The following is a 6558-nucleotide window of genomic DNA, read 5'->3' as shown; positions in this document are numbered from 1 at the left end:
AAATGATGTAAACAAGACATTTTTCTCCATTACTACTGATTTTTGCATCCAGATACCCGTCACTTCCTCCACATTAGGGGCCTTGGTGTTTAAAAATCACAGAGTGTACCATTTACACAGTGTAATTTATTGATCACAAGAGGAACCGAGGGCTTTCAACATCACCGTTATTTATTACCTCAAACCATTAGACTGGCAAATGTGCACGGTTTCAGCCAGTATCATCTACATCCAGCGAGCATGGCCTGCAGAACATGATCCATGAGCTGCTGGAATCTTCCTCCAGCCTCCGTGCAGTCGCCTTCCGGGCTTCTTGCGTGCAACCAGTGTGGAGACGCATTTGTTCCAATGGGAGGAGTGGGTGAGGAGGAGTGGGGGAGACTGGAGGACTAGAAGAACTTTGGAAGAAAACCGCATTCCCACAGCTGAAGGAGTGTGTGATGGTTGTGTTGGCCTGGAGCTCTGGATCATTGCTGGAGATTTCCCCTACCTCTTGTTCCTTCCCCTCAAAAAAGCCAATCTATTTCTGAGGCCTAACTGGCGAATTCTGTGGACAGAGGCCCTTTTGGAGTCTCAGGAGGAAATGATTAAGTCCTTCAAAACATCTTGACTTTCTGCTTGCAGACAGACAGACACCTTAGGGGTACAGTGTGGAACAGCCATACAGCCAAACACTCACCTTCCTGTTTTGATGGTTTAGTTGGTTCAAAACCACCCCTGCAGATCTGATGTGCTGTAAGATTCCATGTTCCATGTCCTTTTATAAACACTTAGTGACTTAGTGAGTCACTAGCTGGAACCTTCTGGAGCCTCTGCTAATTAAATGTAATGATCTGAATCTCTACAGTACTGTATAAACTTGTCTTCATGTTCTTCAGGTTTAGTAGAGACTTTGTTATTTCAACTGCATGCTTTATTCTTAAAAAATACAAGTGGTGCTATATAATTACCTCTTTGATTCCCAAAAAAAATATTTCAGCAGAAGACACTTTAAGACCACTTTTGTAAAAATGAGATTTGCAAACCTTTATTAACCTTTTAAAGATTAATGAACCTTCATGTAATGTTAAGATTCTATGCCAATAAAAAGTTTATCTAAGACCTGTTTGTGAATGTTAACTTTTTTAGAGTATAATTATAAGAGAGATGGTATTTTTGTGCTTCTGTGGTACCCCTACTGGAAAGTCGAATTCTTGTTTTGGGACACCCATCAAGAAGGACATGCTTACATGCATTTCTGGACAAGCTGAGAGAAACAGAACATGCCCTAAAAGTGACACCTTCCTTTGTTTGGTCCAGAGTTTCAGACTTTTCACTTTTTGGTTTGATCCAAAGTAGCAGATGAAATGGGCCACAAAACCATGGTCCGGACCAAAGGAGGTGGTCTCAGTCCAGATCTACTAAACCATGGTCCGGTTCATCTGCAGTTGTCTGTAGTGTCACTTTTCTACATGGTTCAGTTTATATCCAATCAAACAAAGACACACAATCCTTGGTGTGGACTTGCACCGGATTTTTCAGGTGAGAAATACTCACTAGCCAATTGACTTGAAGAAAAGTACTTCATACTAGCACTTTTCACTGTTAAATCAGACTACAGATATCTGCACAATGGAAGTAATAAAGGGAGAGAGTCATCTACCAACCCAGATAGAGCATAGACAACTGCACTCTCTCAGACTCCAGCTGCTGATGGAGAACCAGCGTGACCCAACAGTTACTCAATACTTGCTATTGTTGAGGGCCACTTGGGCCCCCACTTTAAGTGTAGTCTTTTTAAGTAATCTCACATTATTAATTAGCCTCAAAACATCTTATCATTCAATAATCCATCCAACCATATACAGTACAACATTTAAAAATTTGTTATTATAGAAAATGGTTCTTATTTTAGAAAAGACAATGGTTTTATATATAGAACAGTGGCAATCCCAAGAAACATTTGATTGCATGTTTTAAAATTGTTCTATATAGCATCAGGATAGGTTGAGCTATTATTATATACTGCTAAAACTTTTTTTGTTCTGTAGAACTCCTTTTACTAAAATTTAAGGTCTTAAACTGTAGGTAGTAACATGAGAATGGACAGCAAAGACACAGGGATCTTTGTGATTACTGGGTTGGTGGGGGGGGGGGGGCAGATATCTGGAGATGTTTAAGAGGACTTGGTGAGGTTTGGACAAGTACAGTCGCTAGCCCCTATAAACCACAGGATACTGCAGTGATCCAAATGTGGTCTGGAAGCTTCATTACTGTGGCATTCGACCATTTAGTGATCGCCATTCCTAACTGTTCCTGACTCTCTCTCTCTCACTCTCTCGCTCTCCTTTTTTCTCTGCAGTTCATTCTGACCACCAAAACCTGGGGCCAGCAGAGACCAGAGAGAACAGTCATATCCTTTTCAATTTCACCTTGCCGCACATGGTAAGGTGTATGGGAAAAGTTGTACTACAGAAAAACAGCTTATGTTCAATTTGTCTGCTACAAAAATAGTGTTTTTCTTTTCTTTATTTTTTTTTCTCACAATGATGTGTTGGTGCTCCTGACATAAAGGCTGTGAAATGTGTTGTGTCAAATGAACTGTGTAATGATCATGAAGTGTTTTGTCACTTTTCAGGCCTATGTGTGTTTCATTTGGTCACTCAGTAAATTACAGACTTCCTGTCAGCTGAAGTCAACTATAGACTTCTGTAAGCAGCAATTAGCAACAAGTGTGTGTGACACACCCTGACCTTTTTAAGATGTAGTGCTAGCTAAGTTGCAGTGGTCCGTGTGTGTACTGTGAGAAACAGGCAGCAGTGAAAGTGCGAGTTATTCACCCACATTGGCTGCCTCATCAGTCTTCCTGTGCTGGATGGTAAAATCAAAGATCTGCTGAGTTGTTCTAACAGCTCGATCTGCCAGCTTTCCCATAGTGTTGATGTTGGTAGGCTACTTTGTGGATGTTAAGCATGTCCTTTTGTCTCTAACCGCATTTCATCATACTAACTGGGAGGTCTCCTTCATTAAACCACAGCCCGGGCCCTGCGCCCCTGCTGTTGATTTAGGACTGGTCTGAACTCTTTTCAACTCTGCAGCATCATGTATAGAATTTGCTTTGCTTGTTCAGATGGGGCATTTCTCTACAGGACAAACCTGCTGACTGCGGACCTCGCTTTCCCGCTCAAACTGCCAACTGTCAGAACCTCGCCACATGATCTCAACCTCCATAATGAAAACAGGGATTCTTCCAAAGCTTATGACTTTTCTATATTTATTTATATAGTTGTTGGCATCTAAAACTGGTGCATAAACAGAAGTTTTACCTCAGTTTGAGACTTTTGCAAAGGCGCATTACGGTAAAACATGTTTAATGATTCATCATCTAATGAGTCATACAGTGTATTCCAGTTATGAAAAGGAGGGTTATATAGGATAATAAAGCAAAGTAGGCTCTTTAAATTGCCTATATAACTGCACTTCGGGTTATTTCATTTTCACACTTTAGGGTGTTGCACAGTTTCAGCCATTCAGCCTAATGTTGCTGTAGCACTAAAAAAAACTTTAGACACATGGTTTACTCCTACTCCTTACTCTCTATATGTTTTAGAACATTCTCCAGAAGGAAAATAACTTGAATATGCTGCATATGAAAACATAATTCTGCCCGCAATGTTGACTGGTTGGACATTTGGAATTTTTAAATAGAATCATCAGAACAGTGATAAAGGAGACACTAACGGCTGGTATTTCAGTCAACAAAAATTACAATGGTGTTAGTTGTAGATATTTAGGTTTATCATGACAGAGTTAGACCGAAAACAGTGAAAGCCCATGTTGGAGCAGCAAGAAACAGGAGAAGACTCTCAACAGAGAGAGGAGTTGCACGCTTCTCTAAATGGCAAGAGCTAAAATGCTGATTGTAAGAAAAACCGGGATGATGATTTTTTTTTTCTCTTTCTGTGCATGTTTGTCTCAATGGTAGTCATTGTTTGTAAATATGTTTGTTTGACTTTTTTTATAAATGTTGACTGTTGCTGGATAACTAAGTGGCTAGCAGAGATGTTTCTTAGTTAGATAATTAATTAGCTTGTTAGCTTAACATTGTTATTTCAGTAATAGCTGGATAACGGTCTTTTTTTTCTAAATGTATTTTACTTTCAACCATGTAGTGCACAAACCATTTTCTGTTACATTTGCCTGTCTGTTGTTTACAAAACTATCACATATGGCTAGGGAAAGGAACCGGAGGACCAGCAGCACGACAATCAACATTAATTCCCAGCCTGTAGGGGGAGCCTTGTAAAAAAAAAAAATGGTTGCATAGTGTGCCTTTAAATCATTTGTTTTCGGTGGAAAGTGTACGAAACACAGAAGAGTACCTCCAAAAGTCTTTATTTCTTGTTCTGACACAAGCTGAATGTACCATAAGTGTCACTAACTTCACTTTTCTGTTTTTAGTACTGTAGTTTCTAAACAATGCAATTTCTATGCATTATCTAATTAATGTTTATCAACTCCCTGCTCTGGGGGACACCCTTGTATTTTTACCCATGTACCATATTTTACGCACTATAAGGTGCACCGTATTATAAGGTACACTATTAATGAGCGTCTATTTTCATAAATAAGGCACATTGGATTATAAGGCGTCTTTTAAGCAACAATATTAAGGAACAAGGTTTCTCTTCCAATTCAGCATGTCTCGCCGCTGAAACAAGTAAAGCTAAGATAAGTAAACAAATGTATTTCTTAAAAAAACATTTTCTTTTAAAATCAAACAAGCACTGGACATTAATCTACACAGATTTCTCTCCTGAAAACTGTTTATTTGGGTAAGTAAAGCGCTTCAGTTTACTTACAGTAAGCTTAGATTTCCAGGATTTTAGCGCAGTTAGCAGCGCTTAGTGCTAGTAAATGCTACCCAACAGCACTACACTAAGGAATCCAGATTGTTCCAGTAACCCAGGGTGCTATCAGCTAGCGGTTTGTCCGACGTAGCTTATTTTAACACGGTAAACCAGCAGACTACTGGTATACCACTGGGCGACAAAAGAGCTAGCGCTGCGGTTAGCGGTTAATGCTAATACTGCTCCAGCCCAAGTGATGGTGAAACTTCACTGCAACTCGTTTATAATGCTGCACTTCAGCGGAGTGGCTTTACTACTGCTTACAATCTGACCAGTAAAATTCATACATAAGGCACACCGAATTATAAGGCACATTGTCAAATTTTGGTAAAAAAATATATATATAAAAATTAAAGATTTTAAGTGTGCCTTATAGTGTGAAAAAAAAGTTAATAAATAATAATACATATGTCTTGGTTTATTGTAAGTAAGTGTTTTAACAGAGAGGGGCTTAACTGAAGCATGCTTTTATCCAGAAAGTTCACACATTCTCATACTGTGACCGAGAGAAGTGGGACTGGTTAGGACATGTCAACACTTTCTGAAAATCTAAACTGTGGGAATCATTTCAATTACAAATAAAGGTTCCTCTGTTATTCCAGAGTGCAGTAAATGCAACAATGTATTTTACAGCACCTGTATGAACAGTAATGAGAAGGACGCGTGGCTTACTTTACCTCGGAGAACCTGCTATTAGTGGTTAGAGGGCGAGGGGATGAGGAGGACTGGCAGTTGGTGGAAGAAATGATGGATAGGGCAGAGGAGGCATTACTCTCATCTCTTCATCTCTACGTTATACTCATTCTGCAATCAGAGGCATTACTGTGATTACAGTATTTCAGCTTGTAGAAGAGAACATGGAGGTACTTCAGTGTGAAAAGTGAATTGAAGTACTGAAAGTGATTGAAGAGGGACTGCGCTTTTAGATATTTGATGATTTCAGATAAAATATAACTTTGTTGTTTGGCTGAATGTTAGTCTGCCCTTTCACATCATTCCATTGTCCTCTGAAGTCTGATTTATGTTTGAATCTCGCAGAACTGCTGTTGTCTAAAATTACAGTCTTGGCCGTCCTCAGCTCACTGAAGAAACAATAGGCCAAGGGGATTTCAGAGACTGAAGCTAGGGAAAGTTTGCAAAAAAGAGATTTATTTAAGTACAATCATCATAAAAAAAATGACTAACAGGAATCAAACTTGGTGGGTAGTTGTGCCAGACGTTTTTTAACGTTTTTTTTAAATAATCCAAGATCATCTGTTTGTTTTCACGTCACACGTCCAGAAGGCCTAGTGTCATGGTGTGGGGGGCAGCTATTTGGCACAATGCCAGATTACATTTTTTTTTTCATTACAGGCAGATTGACAGCCTAGTGTTACTTTAATGAAGCACTGCAACCAGTGTTACCCCACCTTTTCTGAACACACACACTCCACTGTGCTATCCCAACAGGACAATGCTCATCCACAAACTGCTGCAGTCTGAAGAGCTCTCTTGCCTTGAAGACACAGATGCTATGTAATGGCCATGGAATGGATTAATGCAGGACATCATTACTCCTGCCACGATAAGATTTTTTTCTTTTTTTGTGGACGAAATATCATCCCAGAAATGATTATGATAAACAATATTGCTGTCATTTTTAGACCACTAAAATCCACTGACGTTTTAA

Source organism: Astyanax mexicanus, chromosome 2 (assembly GCF_023375975.1).
Source record: "Astyanax mexicanus isolate ESR-SI-001 chromosome 2, AstMex3_surface, whole genome shotgun sequence".
In the NCBI taxonomy this organism is placed as follows: Eukaryota; Metazoa; Chordata; class Actinopteri; order Characiformes; family Acestrorhamphidae; genus Astyanax; species Astyanax mexicanus.
This window is presented reverse-complemented; position numbering follows the sequence as displayed.